This window comes from Mytilus galloprovincialis, chromosome 2, assembly GCF_965363235.1.
Source record: "Mytilus galloprovincialis chromosome 2, xbMytGall1.hap1.1, whole genome shotgun sequence".
NCBI lineage: Eukaryota > Metazoa > Mollusca > Bivalvia > Mytilida > Mytilidae > Mytilus > Mytilus galloprovincialis.
Window position 1 is genome coordinate 64,209,632 of NC_134839.1, and position 17,182 is coordinate 64,226,813.

The 17,182-nt window shown below is 30.6% G+C and overlaps 1 long non-coding RNA gene across 1 annotated transcript in view; it reads left to right on the plus strand.

Moving 5' to 3' along the window:
• The first annotated feature begins 737 nt into the window (after positions 1 to 737).
• The window catches only part of LOC143064109 (uncharacterized), a 39,530-nt gene continuing 23,085 nt past the window's right edge, over positions 738 to 17,182 (plus strand). Inside the window, exon 1 of the long non-coding RNA XR_012975185.1 lies at positions 738 to 961. This is a non-coding gene — a long non-coding RNA (uncharacterized LOC143064109). The remainder of the gene's footprint in view (positions 962 to 17,182) is intronic.

Here is a 17,182-nt window from a genome sequence, read left to right on the forward strand (position 1 = left end):
AATAGACCCTTGACTAAGTTTAAGAGTATTATAAGTACATGTAAGTACAATGACTGTAATTGATTGATACATTGACAATGCTGATCTGTTTAATACGCAGGGAATTGTTATCTTTATAATGTTTTAGCAGGCACGTCATCCCTAAACCTTTACAGATTTTCCATTACATGTCGGTATTATTGTACAAATCCCTGTATAGACTGGATATAGGCAGATACTAGACAAAGCTTAAAAATCTCGGGAATTTTTGTTTTCTTCCAACCCGGAAATAAAATCGTATGTATAACTCAATCAAGTTCTATTACTTAATTTCATGTCAGTGTTGTTTGCTTTTTGAACGAACACGTGATGGAATTGTAAGATTCAGTTTTGTGTAAACAACGCAGTTGTTGGAACTAAGACAATAGAAAATTAATCTTAGGTTTAAAAATTCGTACTCAATCATCTTATTTAGTAAAAACAGAGGCATTGTTTTATCCGAATGCACTTTAGTGTTTCACCCGGTCAACTAGGTTGCAATTACCTTGTGACATCTATAAGAAATACTATATATGTTGTAAATGTATTGACTTAATGTCATTAGGTATTAAAAACGACCATAAGAACAATTTCTAGATTTTTATTGGAACTTTACACTTTAATGTAAATAATTATGTTTCCTTATCATTTGATATCAAGGTTTTAATCGATCGTAAATTAATCACGTGACATATTTTACAACAAACGTTTAAGTGATATGGATGATTCTGATTTTACAAATGCTGATGACTTTTGACTTCAAAGATACGCATTGTCACTAAGAACAAGATCATCAACAATATAAAAGTTCGATATATATGTAGGAGTGGGTTCTATGACGGCATAGCTTTATCACTTATAAGGACAGATACGTCTTCGGTTTAGCTTCAAACGGGACTTTTCTATACAGAATATAAAAAAAAAAACTTCAAAACTTTTTAAGGTAAGCAACACATTTTATATTTTTTTCTTTTATAATTTTGAATCATTAACAAGAAAATATGTCAAAATTGTTACCTGTTCCATTTTACTTAACCTTGCTTTTCTGTATATAGAATACATATTTCTAGATGCATGAAAGTATTCACTTTTAAAGATTTAAGCTTATGAAAATTTTGTAAAAGAGGTTTTAAAACAATAAACACGTTTAAAAAATTATTCCAACTAGCATTTGTCATGTTTAAAAAAACATTTCAAATTCTTAACTTTTTTCAATAATACCGTTGATAAATAGCATGTTAAAACGTTTGATTGGGCATTTAGCCATTAGGCAGACGAGGATATTTAAGATTGCATTCAATTTACGAAGATAGTAAATTGAAACTTAATAAAATTTTTGAAATGTTTAAGAATAATTACACGACCAGCCATTATGTCATGTTTGTGCGTTTAGATAAACTATTGCATCATGGAACAGATGGAGTTTTATTTTTCAAATTCTTTGTGAATAGTATTTTATCATATGTAAAAAAAACGTTACATATTTGTTACATAAAGAAAGTACAAAAAGATCTTTGGAGTACAAACATATGATTTCCTTTAAAAATGGGATCGTTTAAAATTAACTTTTTTTGTATATTGATTGGCACTTAAAAAATGACCATAAGCCTTTGATTGTTTGTTGAAATATGTAAAAGTATTACATGCTGTAAGGACGTTTGGTACACTTAGACGGTTTCAGAAAGAGTAAGAAATTGATATTTCTCTGGCCAAAAGGAACAAACGTTTTAATTTCCTGTCAACAATAATAGATAGTAATATTACTCGCAAAATGAAACGTATTACTATCCGGTACGAAGTAATGTAGCAGAAAAGATCGTCATGTCAATAATTATAAAAAGCAAAATATGAAACAAAAAATCTACAAATAAGCTTAACTATTTCATCCTATTGTATTCAAGTTTTGATAATAATGATTGGTATTAAATTAAAAGTACTTTTACTGAAGTAGAAATAGAAACAAAAGAGTATCTTTAGCTTTTATGTGGCATTTATTCATGTCGTAGGAAGTAAAGAACTGCCATTGTCTTCATATTGTTTTGTTTGCTCATTGTATTTATTATAATTATTTTTTTTAAAATAAGCATATTGTATGAAATAATGACGTCAAGTAATTTTTCTGTACATTTATAAAATGCCATCTTTACGTACATTAGTTTTCAGTTGTTTGGCGTAAATTTTCTAAATGTTATACAACTAGCTTGTATCGTCTGTTCTGTTTGAGACTGATAATTTAAATATGTTTTGGACTTTCTGAGACTAGAACTCAACAATAAACGCAATCCATTTGAAATTAAAACCTAATGGTTACAATTTGGCTTTCATTTATTTATTTAAAAAAAATTAAGCAACGTAGAGAAAAAACCTCGCTGACTATGCGGTATGGGCTTTGGTCATTTGTTTTGTTCGTATGGTGACCTATAGCTGTGTAATTTGTTCTCTTGTGAAGAGTTGTCTCACTGGCAATCACACCACATCTTCTTTTTTATATTCAATATGCAGCTTATCTTTCAGTATTGTAAGGTTGCCATATAAGTGAATGCTCTTGTAGTAGCCGAAGAATTGAAAAGAAAGCAAAGCCTTAAGGTTACATACAACACATTCTGATATTTTTTTCTATTAAGTATAATTGATGTCAACGTTCACAATTTCATGTCATGGTACATGCAATGATAATTATTTAATATTTTTTATATTTTTTTCTATTAAGTATAATTGATATCGACGTACACAAAATCATGTCATGATACATATTATGATCGTGTTTAGTAAAATAGTAACGCTGAAGATACATATTTTTCAAATTTTTAATTTTGTTAAATTGATTTCAATGTCTTTTACGATCAAACTTTGAGGAGTGAATCTGTCAGTGGCGATAACTTTTATTAAATAAAATGAATTAAAATCGAAGATATCTTTTGATCGATTTTTTAAGAGGAACATTTTTAGATTAGAACGATGCTGTTTTACTAGAGTATCTTGATTTTAAACGTAAAACTTTGAATGAAATTTTCTTCTAAGGAACTGGCATTAACCTTTTTAGAAGACTGTTTTAAAGAATCCGATTTCTTTTTTTAAAGTTTACCTTTATAGTATTATAGCTCTAGCTTTCTTTAACAGATTATGTTTATCTGAATGAAAAATGTATTTTACTTAATAAAATGTAGATATACAAGTAAGTCTTAGGCATGTTCAAACTAATTCAAAATGCGACTCTTAAAATTGCGGTTTCTTAAAATTCGCGTAAAAATGATATGTTGCAAATTGATTCTTTATAAGATCAAGTTCCTGTACATCGCATTGTGTTCTTTCTGTTCCCATCTCTTGTCTCTACATAAATGTATGGAACATGTGTAAAATTAAGAGTGTGTCATCTTTGACGAGTTTTCCATACATATGTGACATGCTCTTGCAATCTGCAATCAAATGTGCGTGGTTTTGATAGTCTGAGTATTTTGAAGATATTGACGACATAATTATGTATCTATGATGCAATACAGGTAGAACACTTATGACAAATAAGTACGTTGTTTTTGTTCTCCATGATGTCTAAATTGAGATCATAGAACATCATCCACAATTCAAATATAGTCAATATGCCACGTGTTACGACATACAATGTGAAAATCTGGATCAAAGTGATATAAATGTTCAAATCATCTCTTATGATCATGATGATAGCATACTTTTTTTTAATATATAAATCATTGATTTATTATAGTTCTGTATTTAGAAGAAAAAAGTCATCACTTGCATAAAACAAAGGAATATGATTTGCTTTGTTAATGGTCAGAAGAACATTGATACAATACAGCTGGAATTGCTTTGTTTCATTTATGACAGAATAACAATTATGGTTTTGACAATCCTGAGCAATGCAGGTGTTCTGGAAAATTATAACTGACACTGTCTGCGATTTTATTAAAACAACTTATAAAATATGGCCTACTGTAGATGAAATTAAGCACTTATATTTTCCGATTACTTTGATATGTACACTGTCATTAGAGGTCCTAATAGAATATTGATAAAACAAGACAATAAAAGTGTTTAATTATTAAATTATGTGAAGGGCTGATTATTCACCGAGTTTGTTCTAAACACTTTAATGACATAGGTCATAAAAAGTTGATTGGTGAAGATATAAAACCACGTTGACATTGTGGAGGCAAAGTTCATCATGATCATATTAATAAAAGTTATAAAGCTTTTGTTAAAGTTCTATTCACAAGGTGCGGGTAAGCTATCTATTACCGAACACAACAACGACAACAACTGAAAGCCTGAATATTTGCCTGGGAAAGGCACACTTTATTGAGTCAAAATTAATTGGTTAACGTGATCAAATATCATTATTTGCTAAAATTAGTGATTAACTAAATATCATTATTTGCTAAAATTCGTGATTAACTACTTCCATGTGGCAAGCATTTTATGCTAATTCTGAATGAGAATGACCTATTCTAATAAATCAAATAGTTTCTGAAAAATTAGTGACTTAATGAATAGTAGGTAAAATGTAGCATCAATTTGAATAGTAATTTTGTCTATCAATAAGACAATTGAGGACATTAATAAGACGTGTTGAAGGGTTCGTGAAGTAGTTGATATCAATGCATTTTATTAAAAAATCAAATAGTGTTTAAAAATACGTTGACGACCCATCAAGACTAAGCTCTGCTCAACACAAGTCCTATATAATAAGTATACCGGTACTCGGTATTTATTTCCCTGCAAACCAGGTGTTAGAATAGCACGTCTTTTAAAGGCAAAATTGAAATTATAACGTAGAATGGATAGGACTTTTTAAAAAAAAATCTAGAATTTTCCAATTTTTTGGTCCATATTTCATGGCTTAAGATCAAGAGAAAACAACTTTCTAAAAAAGTATTTTCGTGATGTCAATCGACCACAAACTTATCAAAGAGAGTACTTGAAGATAAGATAAGATAAGATATTTTTATTCCAATTATATGGCCCATGAAGAGCAAAGTAATTTATTACAATGATTTTTATAATTGTATATACGACTTCCCAAATTAACAACAACAAAAAAATGAAGCAGAATTTAAGAAAAAAATGCTATAACTGCTTCATTTTCGCAATATTAAACATATAAAAGCAACAACAACATTTTGAGAGACAATTAATTTACAATTAGATGTGGATGACTTCCGAAAATCAGATGACGGAAGAAAAAAAGGGGTTGTTGTAAGGTTAATGGTGAATTCTTCAGTTTCTGAAGGAAACACCTCATTTGTCAACCTTTCTGTTCGATATAATAATACTCTCTTCCTACAAGAAGCATAGGATTTAATGTCCCCATTCCGACCGGAAGTGACTGCATATTAATTATACATCCTACTCAGCCAAATTGACATACAAAATAAATTCTTCTATATCAATGTAGCCTCTATTTCAATGAAATCAATGGTCTAAAGGAGAGATTTGGTCAAAACGTGTCGCAAAAGTTGGGAAAACAAAACAAAGAGTAAGAAAAGTTTTAAAATAGTTTACCAGTAATTCTAAGTAGAAATTTTTATCACGTCCCAAATAGTACTTATTACAATGTAGTAAAAGTCTCAGGCTTAAATGAAATTAGCTTTGTTTTAAAGTTTTAAACGAATTGTCAAAGATATAATATGAAGATAAACATCAAAAGGCATATATTGAATATTTATTGCGCAGCATCATGATTGTTTGTGATAAAATTGTCATCAAATCAGTTTAATTGGTCATATTCAGACTACATGGAATCATTACTTCCTGTTACCTGTTACGTCTAATTTATTACTAATACTAAAAGCTTATTTATTAAGATATTTTAATGATTTATCTCGAGATACATTCAATATAACTTTATATGAATGTACATTTTAATGCTAACAACCCCAGTTTAATATAAGCTTATGCTTAGATTTTATTATCTGAAAATGGCGTAACATCCACAATTTGTGAAACCTGTCAATAAAATAAGTTGTTATATAGTCCAATGTTGGGTATAAGTTGTATCAGTTGCCACATCTCCTTTTCACATTGAAATCTTTTAACAAATGGCAAAACCAACATCTAAAACGAACGAAAAAACAACTGTCATATTCCTGTCATTGTACAGCAATTCCCTAGGTAAAAAAAAAAATGGATTAAACTAGGGTTGAAAGCTAACTTAACCTCTCAATTGTATGACATTTGAATGAAATTTCATTATATTGACAGCAAGGTGTGAGTAAAAAAATAAAAGATAAAAACTATTAATGAACTACGATTTGTGAAAACAGAGAATAAATCTATTAGGATATATAGTAATGCGCATGGAATGAAATTCTTCATACATTCGCTCAGATATCTGAACAGATCGTGCCAAAACAAACTACTTAGTTCTCCAATAAAATTTAGAGATTTCGAACAATTAATAATGAAATCCAATCGCAATGTTTATAGTATAGCTCATTCATTAATACCAAGGACTAAGGGTATTAAACGACATGACTTAATGTAACACTTTTTATGAATATATTGCTAGAGAAAAACGGCATATGTATTTTTCATTCTACACATGTAAGATCTAAATAACAAGACTGTTTGTTGTGAAATTTGAATGATTCCGATGAATCCATCATTTAGAATTGATGAGCTAACTACTACATGGTTTGTTGTAAACCCAACACACACAGTTCAATAAACCCCTATATATATATATTTAATCGCGAAGGCTAGCTTTATAATTCCCTTCATTAAAAAATGAATGAATGACATTTCGCAAATTAAAAAAATTTGACATTTATTGTAGATATGTAAACATCTTTGATATTAAGCATAACACCATCCGTGTAATGGCATAATAGTGCATGTTTTATTACATTCTACAGTACTTGATTTTGCGAAGGGTTCTTGGTAATTCCATTACAAAAAAATCACAGTAGCGACAACGTCGAGTTCCAGGCTATCATTTTAGAACTTTAAATGAAAATCAAACTAAATCAGGTAGGATGGAGCGACTTATTTATTTAAGAAAATCGCCAAAATTAATTTGAATTAAGGAGTAAAAGAATGGTTTAATGGGATAGTCAACTGACAAGTACTTTTATCTTGCATTTATTCTCTACTCTCGAATATCTCCAAACAATCAGCGATAACCCTAAACAACTTACTAATCTCGAATATTAGTTTTCTATATGAGATACATGTTTTTTCCATGTGTTATGTAATGGATAATGAAAATATGATTCTTGTCATAGTAGCATTATATCTTGAACTTATTTCACCCATCGAACTAGGTCTAATGGATAATAAGGATTAAGTTAAATCTGCAGCATATCTCAGAATTTACCACTTAAACTCTCTGATTACAATATTCATCCGTTCTCCATAAATATTAAAAAAAAAAAATTAAAAAAGCTTAAAATTGGATTGAATACATATTGTATTCAACTGGATGATGTGCATGAATTTGTTTGTACGACCCTTGATAGTTTGCTTTCCGTGTTGATTTAGATGAACGTTTTCAATGAATTTATTTTGATGTACGCTTTCTATTCAATCCGTTTTTTCTTACCGTCATACACCAAGGTAGTTAGAAGAATAATACCTGTTAAGATCTTCTTACCATAGTTTTGAAACATCAAGGCGACACACAATTTAAAGTTTTTTTCATTGAATTGTGTTATATATTAAGGTAACAGTAGTTTACCGATGTTCAAACCTCGAACATCCAATAAGAAGCTACCAACGCTGAGGGGGGGGGGGATACCTTTTTATGTTAACCCGTTTTTGCCTTTTTCAAGGTGTTGTTAACTGTTATCTGAGATAAATTTAAACTGTTAACTGTTTTCAACCCACTGTGTTAACTGTTATTAGCATTTTTGCATTTGTTGTTAACTGTTTTTGCCAAAATCAAGGTGTTGTTAACATGTTAACGGACCCCTATTGCCCTCCTCAACGATGGGAACAGACAAACAATAAAGCCTCGGTCACACCTTACCGGATAGCACGAACGGACGACTAACGGATGAAAATAAAAGTTGTCTGTTGACAAAATTGTTATCCGTAGGGAGTCCGTTGATGTACTGACCGAATAAAACGGACGTGTAACGGATGCATAACGGACACACACCGGATATGCAATGTACGAGAAACGGACACGTACCGGACAGAACGGATGTCGAACGTACATCCAACGGACGAGTAACGCATAAAACGGACACCCAACGGAAGCGTACCGGATAAAACGGGTGAACAAGATGTACTGAAAAATCAAAGGCGACAATAATAATACATGTGTATCGCATAAATATTCAAAATGTTTCTGTGTAGGTTTTTGTTTGTTTTTCAAAATTCCGCCAAAGAGCAGTGTCTGGCCTGAATAAGAACTGCTTGATTGTGAAGACGTGCCTATACTCTAAGATCGATTATGAATAATAAGAATTCATGAACCTTAAGAAATCTGACATACCAATAATTAGCATTTATGACGCGAAATTTTCAATTGGCATTTATCCGTTTCAGATCCGTTCCTCATCCATTTTATCCGTTATACGTCCGGTAGAAGTCCGTTTCTCATCCGTTCAAAATCCGTTTTATCCGTTAAACGTCCGGTAGAAGTCCGTTGGTGAATTTATCTTCCAGACCTCCAACGGATGTATAACGGATACGTAACGGATACAAAACGGAAACGAAACGGACGAGTACCGTACAAAACGGACGCCTAACGGACGTTCAACGGACATTTTATCCGTTGGACGTCCGTTCAAAGTTTTGAACATGCTCAAAATTTTCCACCGGACAGAACGGACGTCGACGGATAAAACGTACGCTTAACGGATATGGACGGACGTCTAACGGATAAGAACGGACGTCTAACGGACATGAACTGATTGAAAAAAAGTTATCCGTTAGGCTTCCGTTTGAGCAATCCGGTAAGGTGTGACCGAGGCTTAAGGCAACCGAGGCTTAAGGCATTCGTATGAACTGTTAAAGGAGAGTAACAAAAAAAACCGAACTTCGAGGAAAGTTCAAAACGTAAAGTCCGTACTTAAATGGCAAATCAAAATATCAAACATACCAAACGAATGGATAGCGCGCGGCTACCAACAGTCAGTATTGCGGTACTGACATGCACATATGATTATTGTTTTATTAAAATGTGCTTTTATGAAATTATGAAATTCATTTAAATGATGGATAAAATCTTCGTTTTTCTCAGCTCTGATTTCTTGACAGATTTTATCTTTTTTATCCCTCTTGTTTTTTTTTCAGCTCTTAATCGTTTGAATTAAGTTTTAGATTTCAAAATAATTGGCCTAGAGATATTGTATGTCGAAATGTGCATCTGGTGCATTTATCGTTATTCAGTATTTTAAATGGGACAAAAAAATTACCGAATTCCAAGAAAAATCCCTTATCACGTGGCTAAATTAAAAGTTCGAACACACAAAAAAAAAAAAAAAAACAACTGTCATATTCATGATTTCGTAAAGACATTTCCCTTATATTAAATATAAAAACCCCTTACTTTTTCCTGTTTTGTATAAGTATACTTCATTTGAGTTTGGTTCAGTTGTGTTCCCGATTCTTACTTTACACACATTATAACACCAACTCAGACATGAACACTTTGTGGTATAAGGTATTGATACTGTACAACTAATGTGTTAAACTAAGCGTATGTTGTAGTCTTCAAACTGCTCTAAAATAGAAAATTCCACATGTCCTTTGAGAGTCAATGCGAAAACTGATTGAATTTCAGTTCAGAATAATTGAATTTCACATTCAAATTTCAGCTTTGAAGGTTAATAATCCTCTTGGAATACTACATTTGCTTCCAATTTTGTCTATAACACCCAATTATCACTTTGAGCACTAGAAAACGATATGAAATGACATTTAAAAAACAATAATTTTTGTTAGATATAATTTTCTAAAGAAATCATGTCAAATTCTAAATTTCATATTTATACATGTTGAAGGAGCTTTTGATTTGTTACCCCATTTGAAAGCATTGTTATATGTATTCACATATACATATTAAAAAAATATCAAATAAAGGCCACAGTAGTATACCGCTGTTCAAATGTTACACCTGTCTTTGTTTTGTCCGAAAAATGATAAAGTAGATAAAAAAATACAAAATACAAACATACAATTTTTGAAAAAAAAAGTTAGTACTGCAGGCCTTTTCGTAGTATTTCAACGTATGCATTCGCATACTTACAATCCACCATGGACAAACACATGGTATATACAATGACGTTGTTACGTACGCCGTCGCCTCTAAAAAATGAGTAACGAGATTATCGCCTAGTGGAATTATTGTATGAAGACACTACTCTTGTGATTAACTCTAGTACTCGTATACTTACTTCGGTATAGTATATTTCAAAGCATCATGCATTTTATCTTTAATCAAAATGTGATCAATAAAATGTTTTTTCGTAACATTAATGTCACACCAACTCATTTCACAAATATAGTAAAACGTATTGGTAGCATGCACGCAAAGAATCGCTTGAACAAACAGTCAAAGAGAAACGGAACCCGCTCTTAAACTATCATTCTAATGCTTTTCTTCCTGGTTCAGGTCAGTTCGATGTCATTTCATTAACAATAATCATGATCAATTTTACACATATAATGTCTTTCATAAAATGATCGCATTCAAAATCCCCTTCCTATGTCAACTCTTATAGATAAAGTTATTGTTAAATTTCAATATGATGTTCTGGCATCTTAATCCAATGTTGAGAAAATTTACGAAGATTTGAAAAAAATATTTGTAATTATACTTTTTCTTTCTCATTAAGACGAAAAGCTCTAAATGTCTTCCATTCATTTGACATTTGAGTTGTATGCTTACTTAAACACTAATCTGTACTTTGAGCGCTCGTAATATCACACATAATTTTATTTTAGAAAATAATAAAATAATTACTATCTTTGGCATTTGCTCTTTCTAGTTTTATGAAAAGAAATTTCATTATTGAAACTGAAAAGGTTGCCATGTAGGTAATGTTCAAAAGGGTGGAATGAAGTTGTTCAGCAACGAAGAACTGAAACTATTATTATGACCAGTAGAAGGATAGACTATATTATTTTGAAATTTTCAATAATTTCAATTTGTCGACGTGTACAATTTTTTGCCTCAAGTCGTCATTTAATAGACCTAAATATCCAGTTCTTTTTTGTAAATCACATGGTTGAACTTGTGATGTTCGAATAAGGACACTATATTGATCAGTAAAAACCTGTTTAATATTTGTAGAAGATGGATATGTTGGTTGGACTTAGACCTATGCTTATGATACTGCAAACACCAAAAGTGCCGTCCTTTCTGATTTGCTTTAAACAATAAGCTAAGTTTCAATATTTCTATGACGATCAACTTTGTAATGGGAAATAAAAACAAAATTTAGAAAATTCTTCGTACTGTTAAAATGTCACACAGAAAGCTTGTCGTTTAATAATCATGGTATTAATAGAAAATTCGAGATTTTATTTGTTTTCTTCAAAATAACAAATTTTCAACAGATCGCAGCTGGCGTTGTCAGTTTATTTTCAATCTATGAGTTTTGACTGTTTCTCTGGTATCTTTCGCCCCTCTTTTAGAAAGAAATACCATATCAGTCAATTCTTAAGGTTCTACTACGACATTATGTTTTAGGCAAAAGAGTTTTAATTTTTATGAAGATGTAGTCATCAGAATTCATGCAAACGAATCGATCAAATGTTAAGCGACAATAGTTTGTTGGTCAATATAAAATTTAGTTACAAGTTACATATAATGCAATTTTACAAGTTAGAGGTTAAGTTAGCCATAAAAACAGGCTTAATTTTCCATTTTCTACATAAAGAAATGTCTGTACCAAGTCATCAATAGCACAGTTTTTTTTTTTTTTTTTTTTTTTTTGTTTCTCTGATGTGTTAAAGCTTATGATTTTGCCATTTTGGATAGGGACCTCCGTTTAAAATTTAACTCGAAATTTGGTTTTTTTGTTATTTGGTTTTTTTTACCAAAATAAGCATTTTGACAATTATGTTCTCTTCAATGATGCCTGATGTCGTAAGAATTAAAAAATCTGAAATCTAATGCAAATTTTGAAAAACTAACATTAACGGAAAGCACGAATAATGAATTTCAAAGTTTTATCAAAGCAAACTCTTATCAAATCATACGGTAAGATTGATTTACTTGGATAGTGATATCCTAGCAGACGTACATCCCAAACGCAAATTATAATCAAATACTACCTTTATCTTCATGTAAGACGACAGACCTACTGAATTGGAATTACAGCGCCCAAAAGAAGAGGTATCGAACAGTTTTTAAACATTAATCGTCTCGTTCAACCATAAAAGATCCCCATGCGTCCACTTTGTTTCTATGTTTCTCATGAAAATACACAATTAAACCAATTTGAATATAGCAATCGAACAGAGCATCGGCCTTATAAAGAATAAAGTAGACTAATTGTCATTTCTTTTAGCAGAATGGCTAGTATTGTTTTCGTTTATGTATTTGTCTCTCGAACTGTTTAACATGGTATGAATACATTGGTTGTCGCAATCGCTATGTCTTAATTTGTTTCGTCTTCTCTCTTTGTTGGTGGCTTGAATTTTCTTTCAATACTACCGTGAACCGTGAATATATGTCTGACACTAAAGAGAACAGCATTTTTATAATTCTTCTGTCAATACTACCATGAATATACGCCTTATTAAAGAGAACAGCATTTCTCATAATTTTTCTTTCAATTCATACTACGATATCATTCAAATATTTCGTGTAGACACTTCTTTTACAAATGAATAGAAATAAAAGTTCACCATCTGATTTCCATGACAATAATACTAATATTACCATGACAATGATACAAATATTACCTAGTCAATGATTGTCTGATAAATCTAATTACACTTCCGGTATGTTCCTTGAAAAAAAAACATCATTTATTCAATTGAATTCAATTTGTACTGTTTTAGAAGAAAAAAGAGATCAAATTAAATTTGTCACACTTTAATAACTGCATTGTGGCAATATGCAAAACAGCTCCCAATGGTATATTTAAAACTATTCATATGCAATGGTTTAATTCCACAAAATTATGGCCATTTCTTGCGTTTGAGATTATTAGTAGCACAATGTATTTTGTAATTATGTACATCCCTTGGACAATTGGTAATACATTTCAAAGTAAAACATCCGAACATAAATCAGCTCTTATTGTAAAATAATGTTAATTGAATTTGGCATATGCATTTTAATGTGTTCAATTAAACGTTTGTATCATACAAAATGTATTTACTGCATTTTTTAAATATAATTCTACTAACGTAACGAGTGAGGGGTTTACTTTTTTTATATGTGTCTATCCGTCTGTCATAAACCTTCACTGCAGTACATCGCGTCTATTTCCTTGATTGATCTGATATTTGGCTGGAACGTCAATGATATGCTGACCCATTTCATTTTTCAGATCTACCATACAGTCACTTTACGTTTGATGAAATTTTTAATTAAGGTCTTTCCTTTTTTATAAGGAAAGACCTTACTGTATTTCTTCTGATTATTTTTATTCTTTCCGCCAAAGTTTAACGATATTTCCCAAAAAAGTACGCGACATGTTAAAATGATATTAGGTATCTAGTATCGGTTGACCAAAAGCTATCTTGTGGTGAGGGCACGACCCCGTAACATTTCCTTTATAGGGGTTATCTCCCCTAATACCAAAAACCTTGTTATCATTCTAACTCCGTAACCATTATAGGTAGAAAAAAAAACAAAGGGTGGAATTTGTTCAAGAACAGACCCTGGTCCTTCGTTATATATATATAGATCGAAAAGATTCAACGACTCATTGGTTGGATTATGCCCCTTCAAAAATTAACCGATGTCGGTTGGCCACTAAAACTCAGAAACCGTAAGTTGTAGCCACCTAAAATCTTCACCAATTATCATCAATTTACGTCACTAAGAAAACTGACCTAAGGGTGAAGTTCATGACTTAGATTTTGACCTTAGCTTGTTATCGGATTTACTCAATAACCGTAAAAGATGGCTGATGAAATATAACGAAGAACATGTGTGTCTTGTCCAGATCTACATTTGTTATGTGGGTTCAAAATTATTTGACCAACTATTATGGACCTAGGGCACGAAAACTGTTTTTATGGTCCGAAATGATGATTTTTCGCTTATAACTCAAAAGAGGTTAGAGATAGAAAACAACTTTGAAATGCAAAAATGTTCAGCATGATACAATCTATAAAATTAGGTCAAGATCAGAGATCAAGGTCCCTAGCAATGACATAAAACACCTTAGCAACCATATATTTTTGAACTTAGAAGGCTATGAATAATATAAATAGGAAATTTTTAATACTGGAAATGACATTTTTGTCCCTAACAACGACATATAAGTCCATAGCAATCAGTTATTTTTTTTAACTTGAAAGACTATGAATAGTACATATGACATTTTTAATACTGGAAGTAATATTTTTATCCTTAGGAATGATTTTTGTCCATAACAGCCATTTGTTATGAACATAAAAATCCTTAGCAACCATATATTTTTTAACTAAGAAGGCTATCAATAAAAGAAAAAAAGAAAAGACCTTGTAATTGACTTTTTAATTTTTCATTATACTTATAAGGCATTAATTTTTTTTTTCACATTTTTGTCAGATGATGTATTAAGGAATAATGATTTGCTTTTTGGTACAAATGTATGATACTTTATCATATTTTGTAATGTGTAAGTGATATTCAAATCTAATAGCCAGCCACTTCACTTTTTCTTTGAATACAATTGAGCATTGGATTTTTTTTCTTTTTTAATTATTTGATAATTGGTCTAGAATTGTATTCTGAGTTGTACTATATAAGCGATTTTCAGATCCATCCTGTGGTTATTTCTTATTTGACAATACTTTGATGTTTAACCTACTAAGCATGGATTTGTGTTGTAATCGGCTAAAAGAGAGAATCTGACTGGCATGATTTATAACGGATTTTAAATAATTTGCAATTAAATCTCTTTTAACAAATTAAGAAATATTTTAAAAGCTAAGATTCCAAGCCACTAAGGCAAAGATGGCTTTGCATTGTTATATTATTTTTAATGCCTCATTATAAATAGTTATCAAAGATACCAGGATAATGATTTAATACGCCAGACGCGCGTTTCGCTCAGATCAAAATAGTTGGAAAGCCAAACAAGTCAAAAGTTGAAGAGCATTATAAATTCCGATTATCAGCCCTTGGATTTTATTATGTTTTGCGAAACATTCAAATTATATATAAAAGCAACCAGAAGCAAACAGACCTTGAATTGGTTTAACTTTTTTGGCAATCAAATAAAAACACTGTAATAAATCAGGGGACAGTTGTCAAAGGTTATGTGATCACTTAATATAATACTAGTTCCTTAGTGTCTACTGCTATAAAGTATACATATGTGAAAATATTTAAAAAAGTAAGATTTGTAAACCATTTAAGTTCTAAAAGATAAACTACTTCAAATACCTATCTAGGAATTACCAGAATATTATTGAACAATATAAATGCATTAACAAAGGTGATCAAACACATTAATATATATGCTTGATTGTCCGAATGCATTATCCATCTGGTAAACCGGGTTATCATCAGACCTTGCTCGTCTAAACAAAATGAAAGTTACACACTTATAAACATCTTAAACATGACAGCTTTTCGCAAAGCATTAAAATGTATAATGGAACACAATAATATCTTTTTTAAATCTTTCGTGCAGAATATCAATTTCCTTAAAAATAATTCTAAATGTCAAATCGAAAGTACTTTAATATGACCAAAATTTCTTTTCTTTAAAAAAATATCTTGTTTTTGTAAATACAGATTCCATTATGTTAGGAAATCTGGTCAGCAATGATCTGAAACATTTTCTTGACAATAATAAATGTATGCACTAACAGTCTAAGAATTCACTGCTGTATAATATGAATGATGCAGTAAAAGATCTCTGTTGGTATCTTTTGTTATATTGAAGATTACTTAACACGACATATGATTATAAATATGAACTTATTTACCAATATTTTATATTATCACAGTTATGTAAATATCAGTATAATTTTCTGAATCATGATTAATACGTTTTTTTTTTTGTTCAAACAACATCACTCTTGGAAGTAACACTAAGTAGTTATAAAAAGTAAAATCACAAAAATATTTAAATCCGAGGAAAATTCATATAGAAAATTCCCTAATTAAATGAAAAAATCAAAAGCTAAAACACATAAAACGTATGACAACAACTGTTTTACTATGTGTAAAATAAAGAGCCAAATGATCAACAGTATTATCGTACATTGTATTAGTACTGTACTGTATCTGAATGTATTAAAGTATGATGTGCAATTGAAAACGTGACAGTCAACTGATATACAAAGTGGTTTTTTTATCATAAAAAGGTGATACCTAACACTACAGGGAGATAACTCTGTTAAATCAGATGACCGTTTTAATCACGTTGTATAGTTAAATATTAAGCTCTTAATCATCAAAATTAGTGTTTGTCAAACTGCTACATATCCAAGAAAAATATCCGAGAGAGTGTTTGGTTTAAGTTTTTTGAAATTTTGATATATTTGTCAAAGGGTCAAAGTAAATATTTTGTCAACATTTTATGAAAATTAAACGAGCCAAATTAATTCTAATCAAGGTGTTGACTTTTAAAAACACAAACAGCAAAACAAAAAAAAAAAAAAACAAAATAACGTTAATAGTAAAAACAACGTCCTTGATCTCGTTTATCGTTAGATATGTCTTCAACTTTTATGTTTACCGAGGCGTTGAACAGGTTTTCTTAACTTATATTATATTTGTTTAAGCAGCTGCGCAAATTAACTAACACCTACAATATATACTAAATAACTACTGCGTTACTTCGAGTACTCATGTAAATGCAAGAAATGTCTTTTTTAAAATGCCTGTGCCAAGTCAGGTATAATGCAGTTGTTTTACATTCGTTTGACGTTTGATATGTTTGAGCTACTGATTTGCCATTTGTTTAAAGTCTTTCCGTTATGAATTCTGCTTGGAGTTCGATATTTTAGTTATTATTCTTTTTAGCACAAGTTACGACTGATACTGGTGTATTACACAAAATATCGTCGAGGAAATAAC